The sequence below is a fragment of the Populus alba genome, chromosome 13 (genome assembly GCF_005239225.2).
Source record: "Populus alba chromosome 13, ASM523922v2, whole genome shotgun sequence".
Lineage (NCBI taxonomy): Eukaryota > Viridiplantae > Streptophyta > Magnoliopsida > Malpighiales > Salicaceae > Populus > Populus alba.
Genome location: NC_133296.1, coordinates 7973375 through 7993425, shown reverse-complemented (window position 1 = coordinate 7993425; position 20051 = coordinate 7973375).

Here is a 20051-nt window from a genome sequence, read left to right as displayed (position 1 = left end):
ACAAGACTAACCCCCCATGCATTTTGAATTGCAGGATTTGTGAACGAAATGACCATCATCAAATCTTCCATCCTAGAGTATGGAAAGAATTCTGAACTGTCACAATTGACTGAAGGAGACTGCCTTAAAAGCGATGTTAAGAAGATGTCGCCAATCAAGAACCTGAATTGCATATTGAATGAGGTGAACAAGTTAACGACCCATTTTCAGAATGTGGATAAAGATGCATTTTTTAGGAAATACGGACGTTTGATGGAAATCGCAAAGGTAGAAGTTTTAAGCCCAGCTGTGCGAGCCTTAGTTCATTTTTGGGATCCAGACTACCGATGTTTCTCCTTTGGAAGCATAGACTTGTGCCCCACGATTGAGGAATATGGATTGTTGACTGAATTTTCGAACGACCTGTATCGGATTTATTCTCCTTTGAGATCCGACAAAATCATCCCTGAGCTGTCAAAACTGCTCAGAATCTCCAACTTGGAAAAGTTTCTGGAAAAGAATGGCACCGGTTTGAAATGGAGGATGCTAGAGTTGGAAAAAGAGTCAGGAGTAGAAAAAGAGAGATTGATTGCCTTAGGTATATTTGGCCTTGTGTTGTTCCCAAGTCAGACTGGTTTAGTAAGTTTGGAGGCCGTTGCTGCTTATGTGGAGTATGAGAACACGCAGATCAATCCAGTGGTTGCTATTTTAGCCGAAACATTTTTGACACTTAACCATTGTAGAAGGGCTGGAAAAGGGGCAATGAGATGTTGCACGCAACTGTTGTATATTTGGATGGTTAACCATATCGAAACAAAGAAACTTGTCTTCAATAATTTTTGGTGGTTCACCCAAAAACCCCTAAAGTTAGTAGAAGAAGAAGAGTGGGGAGATCTAGACAACCAGGGTTGGGTTGTTAAATTAGAAGGTTTACCTAATAGCGATTTTAAATGGAGAGCACCATGGGTAGCGACAATGAAGGTCCTAATGAGTTGTGGACAAAGGCGTTGGATACCATTGGTGGGGATTACAGGTTATGTGAGTTATGCTCCGGCTTTAGTGGTAAGACAACTTGGGGGCATGCAGTTTGTTCCCCGGACTATGGGAATTGCTCAATTCTTTGGTCTGTTCAAAGATCCCATGGCAAAAGAAGTTTTGGAGATCATCAAACAAGATTGGAAGCATCTAGTGTTGGTGGAAATAGAAGGTTTGAGAGATCCAAGTGTGAGCGAAGGATATGTAAAATGGAGAGCCTCAGCTGCTTCAGCCGCTTCAGCCATGTCTTGCGTAGAAGCTAAATCTCCTCAAGTTGTAGAGGAGCCTATTAAGAGAAAGGAGGTTAATATTGAAGATGATTCAGCTGCTTCAGCCATGCCTCGTGTAGAAGTCAAATCTCCTCAAAATGTAGAGGAACCCCTCAAAAGAAAGAGGATTAGCGGTGAATTGAGAAGGCAAGTGGACAAAATGAGAACAGAGTTAAGCAAGAGCAAAAAGGACAAGGCAACGTTGGAAGAAATGATGTTAGAAGAGGATAAAAGGAGAACATTTCTAGATGAGCAAATACAGTCTAGAGATGCGAAAATAACCAAGCTTGAGTTAAAGTTGGTTGAGGAGAAGATTGCTAGGGAAAGAAGTGAGAAGGAGCTTAAAGGGTTGAGTTTGGATTGGATGCAAAGTTGCTCTGAACTTGAAGCAATGGAGATGGACTTTAGCGATTGCCAAGAGAGTGCAAAATATTACCAAGAAAAATTTGTGCAAGTGCAATTCGAACTAATGGAAAGGATTAGGAGGTATAAGGATTTGAATAAGAAATATACAGAGTTGGAAAGCAAAAGGGGAGGATTCGAGGAGGTTAAAGCAGAATTAGCGGCCAAGAGGAATGAGATAAAAGTTATGAGGATAAAGCTCGACAAAGAACGCGAAAAGTCGAAGTATTTAGACGAGAAGCTAGTAGCAACGGAAAAGCACAAGGATCGAATCGACGCCAACAACACTGCTTTGAACAGAACTAACATATTGCTCCTAGAAAAAATGACCAAAACAGATGAGCAAATGGACGAAGCTGCTGCACATGCTCGAATTATTAGAATCAATGCGCGGAATGTGGGAGGAGACATCATTCGCTATCGCCGAAGCCTAGCTGAAACCGATGCCTTTTTAGGGAAGATTGAGAATCGCGGCTTTGCTTTCTTACCTTTGGCTAAGAGTTTTATGGAGGAAAGAGATTAGCATGTTGTATTTTCTAAAATGTATTTTTTATCCAAGCATTAATGAAAAGGGCGTTGACCCATCTTCTTATGCAAAATCTGTCTCTTGGTGAACATGATTCAAGCAAACGACTCGAAAGGCAGAACTCCTATCAAAGCAATGTGACAAGAGAATGCTTATAATGGGATGGTTGTTTTTCGTTCACAATAAAACATGCATGCATCCATCACAATCATACATTTTCTCATACATCTATGCATGCATCTCCAGATCGTGAAACATAGGTCCCACATCCAGAGTCCACCAAACCCGGTCCAGATCAAGAATGGAAAACGAAGAAAGAGCTCAGTTAGAGTCACACTACCAGACCGAGTTGGAATCCGTGAAAAATGAAGTTTCCCGGTTGACCAATCTGCTTGAGCAACTTTTAAAAGCCAAGAATGGGGAGGGAACATCTACCCAACCACCTATAGGAGCACCGTCGGCCCCTGTCCCGGGGGTATCTCAGAATATGGGGGCAGATTCAGTGACAGGGCAGCACTTTGCACCTACCATTCCCGTTCAACCCCCTCAAGCTCACATCACTGTAGACTTAACAACTGAGGGGCCCTCCGATAATAGGTCCGCTGGTTTTATGAACGATGACAAGATATCAGCTTTGGAAGAAAGGTTAAGAGCAGTCGAGGGAAATGACTGGTTTGACCCCATGCGAGCGTCAGAAATATGCTTGGTGCCAAACATCACGGTACCAAAAGATTTTAGGATACCAGAGTTTATAAGGTACACTGGGTTGGAATGCCCAAACACTCACCTTCGATCTTATTGCAATAAGATGGCTGAGGTGATTCATGACGATAAGTTACTGATCTACTTTTTCCAAGACAGTCTATCGGGGTCTGCGCTAAGTTGGTACATGAGGCTGGATAATGCCAAGATTAAGAAATGGAAGGATTTAGTGGAGGCTTTCCTAAAGCAATACAAGTTCAACTTGGAGATTGCTCCTGATCGGACGAGCCTTATGTCAATGGAAAAGAGAAGCCAAGAGTCAGTGAGGGCTTATGCGCAAAGATGGAGGGACGAGGCCACACACGTGCAACCCCCTTTGATAGAAACGGAGATGGTGACTTTGTTCGCCAATACCTTCAAGGCACCCTACTATGAGCATTTAATGGGTAGCTCATCTCAACATTTCTATGATGTTGTACGTGTGGCGGAAAGGATAGAGCAAGGAATTAAAGCAGGACGCATAGCGGGGCCTTTACAGAAGAAAGGTTTTATGGGAAGGAAAAGAGAAGGGGATGTTAACAATTTGGAAGGCGGGTACAAAGGCAAAAAAGTGAATTTCCACAGTCCACAAGCACCTACCTCTCAATTCCCACGCATAAACTTTAACCAATCTTTTTCACCTAATAAATAACCAACCAAACTAATCAAAATCATTACCAAAGACCCCACTCAGGATACACTTCAGAACAATTGCCACCATTACCCATGCCTTTGAAGGACATGTATGCCAAACTTTTGAGCATTGGACAAATAGCTCCTATCCCTACACTACCACTACAACCACCATTCCCAATTTGGTACAAGCCCGATTTGACTTACGAGTACCATGGGGGTAATCCCGAGCATGGGATTGAAACCTGCTATGCATTCAAGAAGAGGTTATTGGAACTTATTAAGTTAGGATGGGTATCCTTCGAAGACAAGCCCAATGTTAATTCAAACCCATTGCCTAAACATGTTCCAAACAGTGGCGGAATAGGCATGATCGAAGTGGGAAATCAATGCAAGGTGTTGAAGGTGCCGATGAAAAGGTTGTACGACATGTTAGTACAATCAGGATTTCTAGCGGTGAAGGTGGTAAGCCAATTGGAGAGAAGTGACTACTGTGAGTTCCATGGAAGAGATGGACATCACATTGAGGATTGCACCGAGTTTTGCGAAAAGATCGCTAAAATGTTGAGGATGGGACAATTGAGGATTGAACCCATGGAGAGCAGGTGTGAAGTAAGTATGATGGAAGGTCAAGATAAGATGGCAGGAGTTTGCAGGGTTCAACAGACTGCTAATGGGCCCCCAAGGCTGATCTTGGTTAAACCGTCCTGCACAAAAGAGAATCACAATGCCATGCCGTACAATTATGGGTATGCCTCCAACGTTCGAGCTCCTCTTCCTTTGTTCGAGACGGAGATAAGTGGTTTGACCAGAAGTGGTCGTTGCTTTACGCCTGAAGAGTGGAGGAAGGAAAAGGGTAAAGAAGTGGTAGATCTGGACAAAGCACCAGAAGTTAATAAGCCAGTAACGGAAGAGGAGTCGGATGAATTTTTGAAGTTGATCAAGCATAGTGAATATTGCATAGTGGATCAACTAAAAAAGACTCCAGCTCGGATCTCCCTTATGTCCTTGATACTCAGCTCTGAGCCGCATCGAAATGCCTTGCAAAAGGTATTGAATGAGGCATATGTACCCCAGGACATTGAGCATAAAACTATGGAGCATTTAGTGGGGAGGATCCATGCAACTAATTACCTCTACTTCACGGCTGATGAGCTTGATGCTGAAGGTACCGGACACAACAAGCCTTTATACATCACGGTTAGGTGCAAAGACTGCCTCGTAGGGAAGGTGCTCGTCGATAATGGCTCGGCCCTGAACGTATTGCCAAAGCACATTCTGGAGGAAATGCCGATTGATGAATCTCATATGAAGCCAAGTACTATGATGGCTAGAGCATATGATGGCTCACCTAGGCCAATACTTGGGACTTTAGAAGTGGAGCTATATGTGGGACCGCAGATGTTCCTAGTGACACTTCAGGTTATGGATATTCACCCTTCCTATAGTATGTTGTTGGGAAGACCTTGGATCCACGCAGCGGGGGCAGTAGCTTCATCATTACACCAATGTCTGAAGTACATCATGAATGGGATGTTAGTAACCGTCAGGGCTGAGGAGGCAATAGCCATGGACAAAGAATGTGGCTGTGCCTTTCATCGAAGCGGGAGGATTGCAAGGATAACAATATCCATGCTTTTTGAGATCGTGAACACTGACTGGGTACCAGAGAACACCGTGCTGAGAAGCCAAGGATCTCAGAAGCAGCAAGGATGGCAAGTCTATGTTTCTTGAACCGTGGGGTCCCACGTCGATATAACCTCGCTTGCGGAATACCAGAAGGGGCTAATCCGACAAGGAAGAGAAAGGCTGATCAAAGATTTGGGCTAGGATATCAACCTAACCAAGAGGATTATCGTTGGGCTGCTGATTGGAGAAGGACAAGAAGGATGGCTAGAATTAAAGGAAGAGATCTTGAAGAAGAACAGCTGGAAATCCCTCCCCTTAGCGTATCATTCCCAAGAGCTACATACATAGTGCAACATGATAAGGGAGCTGAAAGCCTGGGTCTAGAGCTGGCAAATATGAGCATAAACACCTTGGAGGGGAAGGAGAAGGAAAAAGGTGATGCGAAAGAAATAGCGGGAAAAGAAGATGAAGTGCTGCCACAACTGACTATCCATACACTAGAAGAAGTCTCCGCCAAGACCTTGTGTGCGCAAGTTGGCTCCAGGCGAAAAGTTTCCAGAATTGGGTGACACAAGAAGCTCCATGGTTTTCAAAATGTAAACCAACCTTTGTTTGCCTTAAGAATGTTTTTGTCATTTGCTTATGCTTGCTTTATTTTCTCTAGTTGACAATTCGAGGCTCATGATGTCAGCTAGATTCTATGTTTGTCATGGAGCCCACCTTTTCCCTTTGAATAAATGTGAGATCATGCACTTTTTCAAAAAATTGATTATTTATATATGCATTTACACCAAGCACTTCCCGCTTTCAGGAATCCTGAAAGCGGATCTCCTACAAACATCACATACATCTAGCATCAAGAATAAATGGCCAAACTTGAACGAGCATGTAATATCTATGGAAGAAGAAAGGGTGGATGAAAGCAACATCAGTGAATTCACCAGGCTAGTAGAACAACAGGAACAGACTTGGAAGCCTGCCACCGAGGAACTCGAAACTATCAATGTGGGCAATGGTCAGCTCAAGAAAGAGTTGAAAATAGGTACCTTAATTACTTCTGAACAAAGGATAAAACTAATCACCCTATTACAAGAATATTCGGATGTCTTTGCTTGGTCATATGAAGATATGCCCGGTTTGGATACAAGTATTGTAGAACACAAGATACCGTTGGAAGAAGGGTATAAGCCAGTCAAGCAGAAACTGAGGAGGGCCCACCCGGACGTCTGGATCAAGGTCAAGGCAGAACTCGAAAAGCAATGGATGCTGGCTTTCTAGAAGTAGTTAGATATCCGCAATGGGTATCTAACATTGTGTGGTGCCTAAGAAGGAAGGAAGATTAGAGTTTGTGTAGATTTTCGAATTTGAATAGGAGCTAGTCCTAAGGATGATTTTCCTCTACCACACATAGATGTTTTAGTGGATAATGCTGCCCGAAGTTCCACTTATTCCTTTATGGACGGTTTTTCAGGATACAATCAAATAAAAATGGCTCCCAGAGGATAAGGCAAAAACAACTTTTTGTCACACCTTGGGGACCTACTGCTACAAGGTCATGCCATTTTGGGTTAAAGAATGCGCAGGTGCAACATATCAAAGAGCAATGGTGACTCTATTCCACGACATGATGCACAAAGAAATTGAGGTGTATGTAGATGATATGATTGCCAAGTCTAAAAAGGGAACAGGATCATGTGGAAGTTTTGAGGAAGTTATTTGAGAGGTTGAGGAAGTATGAACTAAGGCTTAATCCTGCAAAATGTTCATTCGGAGTTAAATCGGGCAAGCTGTTGGGATTTGTGGTAAGCCGATAGAGGTATAGAGGTGGATCCAGACAAAGTAAGGGCCATTCAAGCTATGTCATCCCCTAAGACGGAGAAAGAAGTAAGAGGATTTCTTAGGAAGGTTGAATTACATTGCTCGATTTATAGCTCAGCTAACAACAACATGCGAGCCTATATTCCGACTACTAAGGAAAAAGAACCCTGGAACCTGGAATGAGGAGTGTGAGGAGGCATTCAATAAAATCAAGCATTATTTACAAAATCCACCTTTACTGGTGCCTCCTGTATCAGGGGAAACCTCTAGTATTATATCTAACCGTAACTGAAGTAGCCATGGGATGTGTATTGGGTCAGCATGATGAAACCGGAAGGAAGGAAAGAGCTATTTATTACTTGAGTAAGAAATTCACTGAATGTGAGTCCAGATACACGGAGATAGAAAAGCTGTGTTGTGCATTGGTGTGGGCGGCAAAGAGGTTGCGACATTACATGTTATACTATACCACTTGGTTGATTTCAAAATTGGGATCCTCTGAGGTATATTTGTAATCAAGCCTTTTCTCTCAAGTCGAATTGCAAGGTGGCAGGTTTTATTAGCAGAATATGACATAGTGTACATGACAAGGAAAGCCGTAAAAGGGAGTGCCATTGCAAGACCATTGGCCGATAATGCTGTTGAAGATTACGAACCTTTGGATTTGATTTCCCTGATGAAGATATATCGTCAATAGAAAAGGAAGAAGAGAAGACAGATTGGTGGACCATGTTTTTTGACGGGGCAGTAAATGTACATGGTAACGGGGCAGGGGCGGTAATAATCTCTCCTGATAAGAAACAATACCCAGTTTCGGTCAAACTACATTTTGAGTGCACCAACAATACAGCTGAGTACGAAGCTTGTATACTCGGTTTAGAAGCGGCATTGGAGTTAAGATAAAGAAGATAGATGTATATGGGGATTCAATGTTGATCATCTGCCAGGTCAAAGGGAATGGCAAACCAAAGAGGAAAAGTTGAGGCCGTACCAGGAATACCTATCCTATGCTAGCAAAGGAATTTGAAGAAATTAGATTCACCCATCTAGGAAGGGAGGGGAACCATTTTGCGGATGCTTTGGCCACACTAGCTGCTATGACTACCATTGACCTCAAATGCAAGGTACAACCGGTACACATTGATATTAGAAATGATCCAGCGCACTGTTGTTTAGTTCGAAGGAGAGGTAGACGGACAACCTTGGTATTACGATATCAAGAATCTTGTGCAGAATCAGGAATATCCGGTGGGAGCTTCTAAAACGGATAAGAAAACCTTGAGAAGGTTGGCTATAGACTTCTATTTAGATGGAGAGATTTTATATAAAAGATCATTTGATGGAAACCCTGTTAAGGTGTTTGGATGAGGCAGATGCTAGAAAAGGCATTTAAGAGAGGTCCATGAGGGGATTTGCTCAACCCATGCTAGCGGGCACATGATGGCAAGGAAAATCCAAAGGGCTGGTTATTTTTGGATAACACTAGAAAAAGATTGTATCGACTATGTCAGAAAATGTCACAAATGTCAAATTTACAGTGATAAGGTCAATATGCCACCAGCTCCTCTGTTTAACTTAACATCTCCATGGCCTTTCGCGATGTGGGGAATTGATGTGATTGGACCTGTAAACCCAAAAGCGAGCAATGGTCATAGATTTATCCTCGTGGCTATTGACTACTTCACAAAATGGGTAGAAGCCGGGTCATTTGCTCATGTGACACAAAAAGTGGTGAAGAAATTTATTGAGAGAGATTTGATATGTCGGTATGGTCCCCCAGAACAGATTATAACTGATAATGCCCAGAATTTCAACGGCAAGATGATAATAGAGCTCTGCACTAAATGGAAAATCAAGCATTCCAATTCTTCGCCATATAGACCAAAGATGAATGGGGCGGTAGAAGCTGCTAACAAGAATGTCAAAAAAGATTGTTCAGAAGATGGTAGTCACCTATAAGGATTGGCATGAGATGTTACCATTTGCCCTTCATGCATATCGCACCGCAGTTCGAACCTCAACAGGGACTACCCCATATTCTTTGGTATACGGTATGGAGGCAGTGATGCCTTTGGAAGTGGAAATCCCATCGTTAAGAGTGTTAATAGATTCTGAGATAGAGAAGAGGCCGAGTGGGCCTAGAGTGAGATACGAGCAATTGAACTTGATCAGTGAGAAGAGGATGGCCGCAATATGTCATCACCAACTTTACCAGAAACGAATGGCTAAGGCGTATGATAAGAATGTTAGACCGCGTATGTTTCAAGAAGGGGATCTAGTATTGAAGAAAATATTGTCATTACCAGGAGATGATCGAAGCAAATGGGCACCAAATTATGAGGGTCCTTATGTAGTAACAAAGGCATTCTCAGGAGGAGCGTTGAAGTTAGCTAGAATGGATGGAGAAGATCTAGCTCGGCCTGTGAATTCTGACTCTGTAAAAAGATATTACGCTTGATGTAGTTCCCTAAATTAATAAAGCAAAGTTTGGCCATTGATTTCTTTCCTTTTGTGCATTGATCTCACAACAAATCATTTTTTTGCATTAATCCCAACAGTGCATCTCCTCACTCATTTAAAAAGTTTAGCATCGACTAAACGAATTTCTTCTCTATATAAAAGCTCAAACTAGGATCACACCTCTACACTGGGGGCAATACAAGATGTTTTTATGAAAAGTTTTACGGAAGCCTATAGATTTGAAAACCAAGCTAAAAGCATTTGATAAAAGCAATGACATAAAAGCAAGAACAAGTCTTACATTTTGAGAAAAGGGCTACTTGAGGAAAGTCAAATACTTTTCTCCAAGAATATGATAGTAGAAAAAAAGGCAACACGAGAGATGAATCCGGCGTACGACTTCAAAAGCACGCTCATGTTACGAGGGAAGTCTCATGAACTAGAAAAGAGGATGGGGGCCTATGTTTCAAAACCAGGTACGAATGCATGCATTGCATCTAATCATAAAGTCATTGCACGTATGTTTTTTTATCGTTACAGGAGGAGATCTTAGTGCATTCTAACGAGATTGTGGATGAAGAAAGAATTATTGAGTTGAGTCTAGAACAGAAAAAAAGAGAAGATAATATTTTTCAGACCCTGCCAACAGGAAGAACGACATCGATAGCAATTGGTAAAAGGGAATCGTCAGATGAGATTCCAAGTTGTTTGGTTAAAAGAGATCGCAAGAAGGGATCTCGTTTTTCGATGAAGATCGCCAGAAGGGACTTCATATTTCAGCTTTGAATAAAAGGGAATCGCCAGATGGGATTCCAGGTTGCTTGAGATCGCCAGAAGGGATCTCGTGTTTCACTATTGTGGAGGTCGCCAGATGGGACCTCACACTTTGTTGGCTAAAAGGAATCGCCAGATGGGATTCCAGGTTGTTTGAGATCGCCAGAAGGGATCTCGTGTTTCACTATTGTGGAGGTCGCCAGATGGGACCTCACACTTCACGTTGGTTAAAAGGATCGCCAGATGGGATTCCAGGTTGTTTGAGATCGCCAGAAGGGATCTCGTGTTCACTATTGTGGAGGTCGCCAGATGGGACCGTCACATTTCACATTGGTTAAAAGGGAGTCGCCAGATGGGATTCCAGGTTGTTGAGATCGCCAGAAGGGATCTCGTGTTTCACTATTGTGGAGGTCGCCAGATGGGACCTCACACTTAATGTTGGTTAAAAGGAATCGCCAGATGGGATTCCAGGTTGTTTGAAATCGCCAGAAGGGTTTCGCATTTTCACTATTTTGGGAGGTCGCCGGATGGGACGTCATACTTCATGTTTGTTAATAGGAATCCCAGATGGGATTATAAGTTTGATTAAAGGAGATCGCCAGAAGGGATCTCGCATTTCGATATTTTTCAAAAAGGGGTCGCCAGAAGGGACCTCATATTTCATTTTTTTAAAGGGAATTTCCAGATGGGATTCCGATGGCCGAAGAGGATTGTTTGTAAAGAAAGAGTTTCAGATCGATCCAGCTTCGACCAGATCAGTTTTCGGGAGTTTAGTTGGGACTATCTTTATAAAACTTACTGCGCAAAACCTTCGCTCCGTAAGCTCTATAAAGAGGGGGCATCTGTTGTAACCCATTTTTGGGTCCCCGTAAAAAAAATAAATAGATAGCCAAAGAAGGTTAGAAAAAGGACAAGAGGCAGAAGCGCTCGGAAAATGGTCAGAAAATTGGTCAAGGAGTATAAAGATACAAAGATTGGATTTTTGACAAAATATTTTTGAAGGATGAGAACCCTATTGAGAAGGAAATTTTGAATTTTGAGGGAGAGAAGCCCAAATTTGGATGTTTATGGGTTTAATTGATTTTTTATTGGATTTATAGGGGATTTGATTGCAAGAAAATTGATTTTTTAAGTCAATTTGGGCTTTAAATTGAAGAAATTAAAGTTCTGGGGCTAAATTATAATTTTTAGGATTTTATTAAGTCAAAATCAGGGGCTTAATTGCATAAATATTGAAGTTTAAGGGCCAATTAGGGACTTAATTGTGAAAATCCGAAAACCAGGGACCAATTTGGAGAAGGCGCAAAGATAGGGGGGCTGTTTGGAATTGTTTCAGGGGCTTTAATTGAAGAAATTGGAAGTTTATTGATCAATTAAGGGCTTAATTGCATAAATCAGAGGCCAAGGACCAAAGTGAAAAACGCGGCCAACTATGGGGACGGACTGAAATTAGCAGGGACGAAATTGAATTAAACAAAGATGATTAAGGACTGATTCGAAACATGTTCTGGCGCCTTTATTTTTAAATGAAACGGCGCGTTTTTATCCAAAACGACGCCGTTTCATGCATAAAAAAAAAAAAAAAAAAAAAAAAAGGGACCGAACGGTGCCGTTTTGAACGGCACTGTTCCCCTTTCTTCTTCCTTTCCCCCGCACCTGCAACAGAAGGAAAAGCTTGGTTTTTTGAAATAAACTTCCCGCCTCTCTCTCCCTTGCATCTCCACCGAACAACCCGAAGCCCCCACACCGTGGGACCGCCGACCGAAAGCATTGGCCGACCACCGCCGAAAGTAAAGAAACGGCACCTTGCTGTCGCGGGTGGTGGCCGACCAGCCACCCGCGAAACCCGCTCCAAGGCGCACTAACACTGGTCCCCCACACCGGTTCGGCCCCTATAAATAGAAGAGAAAACTGAAGAAAGAAAAAAGGAGGAGAGGACCCGAAAAAGAAAGAGAAGAACCGAAAGAGAGAGAAACCAACGAACTCAAGAAACAGTCACCGAAAACCCAAAAGTTTGAGAAGCTTGGCGATAGTTGAAACTGAGAGGGAACTCAAGAAGCTGAAACAGAAGGAACGAGCCGGTTGAACGACGACGAACCGTTGGAAAACAGCCGCAGCGCCGCCCTGGAGCCGCCGTCCGTGAAGCCACGACACTGCAGCTCCGCCAGCAAGCCGCCGTCTCCGCTGCGCCAGGTACACTATCCTTTTCCCCGTGCATTTTTTTCTTCCGAAGCTGAGTTCGGTTGGCCTCCTGCATGCAGAATCGTTCTGCAATGCAGGAGGCGCGCGGGGGGAAAATAATTCCCCCGTGCTGTAATTTTTTACTTCTCTGGGCCAGATGGTTCTGGCCCAGAAATATGTGGGGCGGGCCAGAAGGATTCTGGCCCAACCCGGCGGTCTGGGCCGGTGTCGGCCCAGACCCATGTAGTTTTTTTTGGGCCGAACTCGGCCCAATCCCTTTCGGGCCGAGTTCGGCCCAACGGCTTTCAAGCTGGGGGCCGGCCCATTTAGTTGGACCGGCCCAGCCCAGTTAGTATATTAATATATTATATTATATTATTATATATTATATTATGCATGTGTGTGTATATGTGTATATATATTTTTTTTTTTCTCAAAAAAAATATAAAAAAAAATATAAAAATTTCTGAAAAGTAAAAAATATATTGTTGTTTTTGGTATATTTTGATTTGCAATTTTTTATACTATGGGGATGTAATTTCAGTATTTAAAAAACACCTGTTTTCGTAAAAAAAAAAGAGTTTATAAAAAAAAAAATGTTTCGTTTTCATGCATACGGCCAATTACACTAGCATGTTTTGAATGTCCTTTATATATATAATAAAAAAATATTGGAAGTTTTGAAAAGGTGTTTTCGCATAGATTTCTTAAACACAAAAAAATCATTTTCTTGCATTTGTGGATTTTTACAACCTGTTTGTAAAACTCCAAAGGGTATTGGCCAATATTCCAAAAACTATAAAAATCTTATTTTGGGAGGAGAAGTTGTGGTTATTGTTCACCGCTAATTGTTTGGATGAAGAAATCCTTAAAAGGACGAACATCCAAAATATTATCGGGAGTAATAAATCAACGCGCATGTTTGAAAGAAGCTTTGCGTTGCAATCGAGAACATTTCAAAATTTTAATTTTTTTTTTCTCCACGGTTTACGAGTCGTGAAAAGTAATTGTTTTTTTTAAGAATTGTTGAAATTCTTTTATTCTCTTATCCTTGCGATTTACGAGTTGACGGGATTAGAAAACACCAAACACCATAGACTATAAAGCAAACCAAACACCAAGCAGCTTACCTTAGGTAGGGCGTACTAGGGGTGCTAGTACCTTCCCTTTACGCAACCAGTCCCTTGCCTTAGAATCTCTGAAAGACCAGTTAGGGTTCCTAGTGACCAAATACTAGGTGGCGACTCCAAAGAACCAAATCCTTAGAACACCACGAAAATCGCCAGCCGATGTCGTGCCTTTATAAAAAAATTTTGTGGGGGTGTGACAATGATCAATACAAAAATATGATCAATAAGAAATGGTTTCAAAGGAACAAGCCCATATGTCAATGCATTCCTGTAAACTTTGCAACAAAATATGAAAACCTGTATTTACCTGGCAATTTTGACAATGCTCATAAAGGGAATGGATATATATGGAGAAGGACATATTTGAGACTGGTTTTCTTGCTGTGTGGTAAGAATCACCCCAAGTTCATTTCTGTGCCATGAACGAGCAACCATCAGAGGAGTCCACCTTGAACCAAACAAAAGAAAACCAGAGGTAAGTCAACACAATGATATGGTTTATCTCACCAGAGTCCATACAATAATGGGGCAAATGGACATCCAACAGTACAGTACATTTGCTAAAATTTAACTGTAAGTTTAATTGCAACAGAGAAACAAATAATTCCTAAAATTAATTACCTCTCCATCTGGCAAGGAGAAGGCATGGTACCTCGACCCAGCTGGGCAAGGGACTGCTATTAAGAATAAGAACTCTACAGGTCTAAAAAAAAGATGGAATACCCGAAAAAGGCAAAGGCCGATCTACGGTAAACCATTCGCCCCGTTACTGCTTGACTGACTTTAGGCTCTTCTCTTTGCTTTGTTAGAATGCCCTCTTACTGCTCACGAAGGAGCTCATAACCTGACACTATTCAATCCAATTGCCTTTCTTACCTTTGCTTTAGCATTCCCAGAGGACGGATTGGTTCAAATTCTCTTCTATCGTTGTTATACGTTCAGCCACAACGATAAGTTCACTATGATTCCAAATTGGTTCAGCTATCGTGGAAAAGGAAGTTCATTATCATTTCATGCACCACCAATTTTCCAAGGCTTGGTCATTGGGGTTGTCTGTTAAGGCTCGATTGGTAGTTCTGGTACCACCATATTGGAGTGTAAGGCTATTATAAAAAATAAAAGCAACGGTATTCAATTGTTTGAAGGAACATTATACGAAGGTGAATGTACAAGTTGGTTGAGATGCATAAGTATAAGTGAGATGGCAATGGAAGAATATTGTGAAGATGAGGGATTGGAACTGTTCGTGGAACTTCTGGGCATGCTCGATAGTTTGAGAGAATACATTGAAGTGTTTGAATGTGGGATCCATGTGATAGTTGAAAATACATATTCATTTGAAGGGTCAGAGTGGGATCATGAGTCTGAAGTTGGAAGAGATGGAGTAATACCTGCACCACCATATCTTTCTCAATATGAGCTGTACAATTTCTTTGAGATTGATGGCAAGCAAGGTCTCAATAATTTATCAAAATATACCAATGATCGGCTTCTTGAGGTACTAGTTCTGTCTCTTCTTGCACACAAATAAACACACAATTAGCGCGTGCACACACATAAATAACATGTGTCTATATTAATCAGTGTCTAAAATCTCAGCATTCCTTGAATTCAATATTTATGCAGAGAATCTTCGATTATCATCATGATAGAGCCTTCGATTATTCTATGATTCCAAATTGGTTCAGCTGCCGTGGAGAAGGATGTTCATTATCATTTCGTATACCTCCAGTTTTCGAAGGCTTGGCCATTTGGGCTGTCTGTTCAGGTGGTGGGTGTCAAGAATACGAGGCTATTATAAAAAATAAAAGAAACGGTATTCCATTGTTCGAAGCTACACATGCAAGACCCTATTTCCGTGGTAGGTGGGTAATAGTCATAAGCAAACCTGAGATAGCAATGGAAAAATACTGTGGAGATGATGAATTGGAACTACATGTGATATTGAGGTCCGAAAACAGTGAAGTGGTACGATGTGGGATCCATGTGATAAAGACACATCCATTTGGACGGAGCATTTACGATGAAATTCCAACGTTGAGTCATGACATTTGCAACCAAGAGTCTTTTGAAGGTTCAGAGGGGGATCACGACATGGACTACTACGAGACTTCATTTGAAGGGTCAGGATCGTCGGATCATGAGATTGACAACCAACAATCCGAAGTTGAAAGCGATAGAACGATACCTTTGCCACCATATCATCTGCTTCATCATCCCCGTCATGGTTCAATGAGATTTTCAACAAGGCAGCAATGGAAAGCCTTTTTGATTCAGGCGATAAGCCTATAGAAAATCAAAATCATGCAAAAATTCTCACTTTATGATCTTAATTAGTCGAGGGATTGGTTTAAGAAAACTCCCCACTCGTGTAAAATCAACCAATTCAAAATCAGACCTTTCTAATTTTTGAAGTCTTGTTTCTAGTTAGATAATGTGTGTTGTTACCCAATTTTTGACCCATCTTTTTGATAAAATTTTCAGAAAATCCACAAATAGTGAAAAACAATAAAAATCCAAAAAAATATGTTTTTAATATATTTGCAGCGTTTTTAGCATTTCAACGTCGTCTAACCAAGAATTTAAATTTTCAAAGGTTTTTGAAACGCGTTCGACTTTTCACGCGTCATTTTTAAAATCATTAATTTTTCTCATTGAGTCGACGTTGATATTGCTCGTTTTCAAAAACTACAAAAAAAATTAAGAAAGAATCAAATTTGCAAAAAGAAAGAAGTTGAGGGACCAAGTTGCAAAACCTAGCAATATTTTACCTATAAATACTAGTCTTCTCAACACATTTTAGAGGGGGGGTAATTTTGAGATTTAGGGGGGAGGCAAAAGAAAAACAGAAAACCCTAAAAACTAAGCTTTTTCCCTTCCCCACCGAAAGGTACGCAGCCACCAGCCTCCCCCCTGAATTTTTTTTTCCTTCTTCCTCTTCCCCGGTCGGCTTGCCAACAGCCACAACCCAGCCCCCACACACCCATCTCCTTCCCACAACAGCCTATCTTCCCTACCCTCACAAATCAACCTCCACCGAACCCCACTGACCAGACAATTTTCCTCTCCCCTCTCTCAGCCGGTTCCACCGTCTCCATCGTCCTCTGACCTCTGAACAGTCGCTTCCATCACCCACCGAGAACCCACCGGCCACAAACAAGTTCTCTTCCTCGACTGACCGTTCCCCAGCTCTGTCCGACCTCTCTCTCAACCATCGTGGATAGACCACCTTCTCACTCTCTTCTCAGTCGGTCGTCGTCGAAGAAGCAACACACACAGACCGACCTTTCTCCTCCAAGCCCCGGCCGAGCGCCTTCCTCCTCCACAGACGCCGTCCCACACAAGTCGGACCTCTGCCAGTAGAAGAGAAGATGAAGAAAAGGAGGGCAGATCTGCAGTGAGGCAAATCTAAAAAAGAAGGCAAAGGAGCAGATCTGAAAAACTAAGAAAGAAATTGAAATCGAGTTTATTGTGCGTTGTTTTTTTGGTGTTGCAGGTGAAGGTGTTCCCCACAGCCGGCGTAGAAGGGAAGAGGAGATGGAGTAGAGCTAGATCCGGTGTTCGGTTATGTCTGCGGCGGTGCCTGGACAGACGCGCCGGCACTGTTCCGGCATGCAGAAGGGCTTCCCTGCAATTTATGGAGTTTAGGGACTATTTTGTAATTTTTAAATTATGTAATGTAATTTTTGTTTAGTGTTTAATTTTTTATAATTTTTGTAATGTGATGTACAAAAAGAACAAAAAAAAGAAAAGAAAAGAAAGAAAAGAAAAGAAAAGAAAGAGAAAATAATAATAATAAAAAAAAAGAGATGTTTGTGTGTGCTTGTATTTTTTTTCATGTATGTTATATGAATTAAAAGAAAAAAATGAATTCAATGTTTTAATTTATATGCACAAATATCTAAAGGACAAATAAAAATCATGTTGTATTTTTCATGAAAATGTAGAACATGTATCTACACATATTCTGGGAATTAATAACTGATTTATCAAAGCCTTAGAATTGAGTTAAAATTTTATTTTTAAAATCACATCAAGTCCATGATGCTTGAAAGTGAATGTGTGGTGTGTATTTTTTTATGATAAAATTGCAAGAATAAATAAGAATTTAATATTCTGATTTGTTTACGGATAAAGAATTATGAACTTACATGTAAGTTGTATTTTCTAAAATTCGATGAATGAACCGAATTTTAAAACTTCTTTAACACATCAAGTCCACAAAGCAGCTTACCTCAGGTAGGGTGCGTTATGGGTGCTAATACCTTCCCTAACCACAACCAGTCCCTTACCCGTGAATCTCTGACGAGACCAGTACACCCGGGTTTCCTAGTAGCCTTCAATAAAATACTAGGTGGCAACTCCAACGAACCAAATCAAGCATAACGAGAAAGAAGACGAAAAAGTCGCCAAGCCCGATGCCGCGTGGATTTTCTGACATGCGACAGAATGATGACTCCACTAGGGAAGGTATTTTTTCGATATTATTGGACTAAGCTTTGTATATTTGATGTTTTTATGTTTTTGCGTTTTTGTCTTATTTTATTTTTGCTTTATCCATGCATTTTGTAGAATTGTCTCATGCATCACATATTATAATTTTTTAAAGCACACACCAGCTTCAGGTTAGGAGGGGGACTAACAGCTTACCTTAGGACTTTTAGTCAAGGTTTAAGTTTGTGTAAACCCTAACTCTTCGTTGAGTGCTTAGACTGGAAATAGTTGGACACATGCCATCTCACTGCCTATTGGCCCCTATATTGCCTTCAAGAGGGTAATCACTGGGACAACGAGAGACCCTTTTTAGAGACCAAGTAGTAAACCTACCTTTTGTCTCACTTAAAAAGATTAGAACCTGCCTTTCAGATGTATGCTCCGTATACATTGTTTTGCATCCGAGCAAGCCTTTCTTGAAGCATCTTGAACTCCAGACTTATGGGTGACACAATGACCGTCGCTCAAAAAATTTTCATTGTAGAGTTTGTGCAAGAATCAAGATTCTTGTTTCATCATTCAAGAGTTGCGACCATATGTCACCCCTCGAAGGGCGAGTTCGTCATATAGATTACATATTCATACATTTATCATGCATGTACCGGGTTGAAAGGTAGGTCCCCCACACAAGCTGTGCTGCACATGATTGAAGAAAGATGATGGAAGTGAAGAAAGGTGTCAGATAGAGGCTCATTATCAGATTAAGGTTGAGAGCATCAAAGGTGAAGTAGCTAGACTCAGATCTGCTCGAACAAGTGTTGAGCATCAAATGGAAAGAGAATGTCTGCACAGTCTTCTGTGGGAACACTGCTTGTTCACGTCCAATTGAAGCTGTACCTCTCCTTTTCAGTCATGAACAACAGTAACAATGCCTTCGGTCATCAACTAACGACAACTTTGGTTCTTATCCAATTGCACTGTTAAGTGTTCATCGCCTCCACATCATCTAATGAAACCAAACGACTACTAGCCTCTTGTACATGGTGCATTAGTCTTCTTTGAAGTTACCCCAATTATGAGCTTAATTCCAGTTCAGCAGCACAAGATATTGGTTTGAAAAACCATGATTAGACACTAAACTTCTACATGGTAGAGCTCTCTCTATAGAGATTTATTTGTGGATCTGCCAATGGGAAATGCAAAAGGGGATGAATTAATTTCATATGCTTTGAAACTTTTTCCCACCAATGGCACGAGCAAAACATTGTAGTAGGCAGAGGAGTCAGGCATGGTCTGAAAAACATGAGCAGACATCGAACTTCAACGTGGCAGAGCTCTCTCTACAAAAATCTATTTATGATGCTGCAAGTTGAGAGTGCAAGAGGGGATTTACTAATTGCATATGCTACAAATATTTCTCTCATCAGTTTTAGCACGAAGACACTATAACAGGTTGAAGAGCCAGAATTGGTTTGAAAAACATGAGCAGACATCAAACTTCAACGTAGTAGAGATCTCTCGGCAGGAATCTGTTTGTGGATATGCAAGTGGGAAATCCAAGAAGGGATGCAGTGGTTTCAGATTGTCCATAATTGTTTCCTTCCAGTATCGGCATTAAAACGAAAAAGTGGTTGTTTGCTGCACCGTCAGTGAGGAATCAAAGAGGAAATAGAAGATGTTGTAGATTCATCGGGTTCTCTTCCAATTTTGACAATGTGTGATTCCACGTGCTTTTGTTTTTGTGCGCTGCCAAGATTACCTAGATATTGAGAGGTTTCCAACAATCCTAAAACAACAACAACAATATTGGGAAATTGACGAGAAGTTGTGTGGATTGCCAAAAGAATTGAACAAGTTATGAAAAGGGGAAAGATTGAAGGTTCTGCCAAGGATTCCAAAACAATGATGAGAGATGAATCAAAAGAAGACATTGATGATGGGAAACCTTAATTATGTGGTCTAGGCAAGTCTCGTTGTATCATCGACTACTCCAATGTCTTTGCCAAAGATAGAAATTCTAGTTGTCATGTGGTATAATCT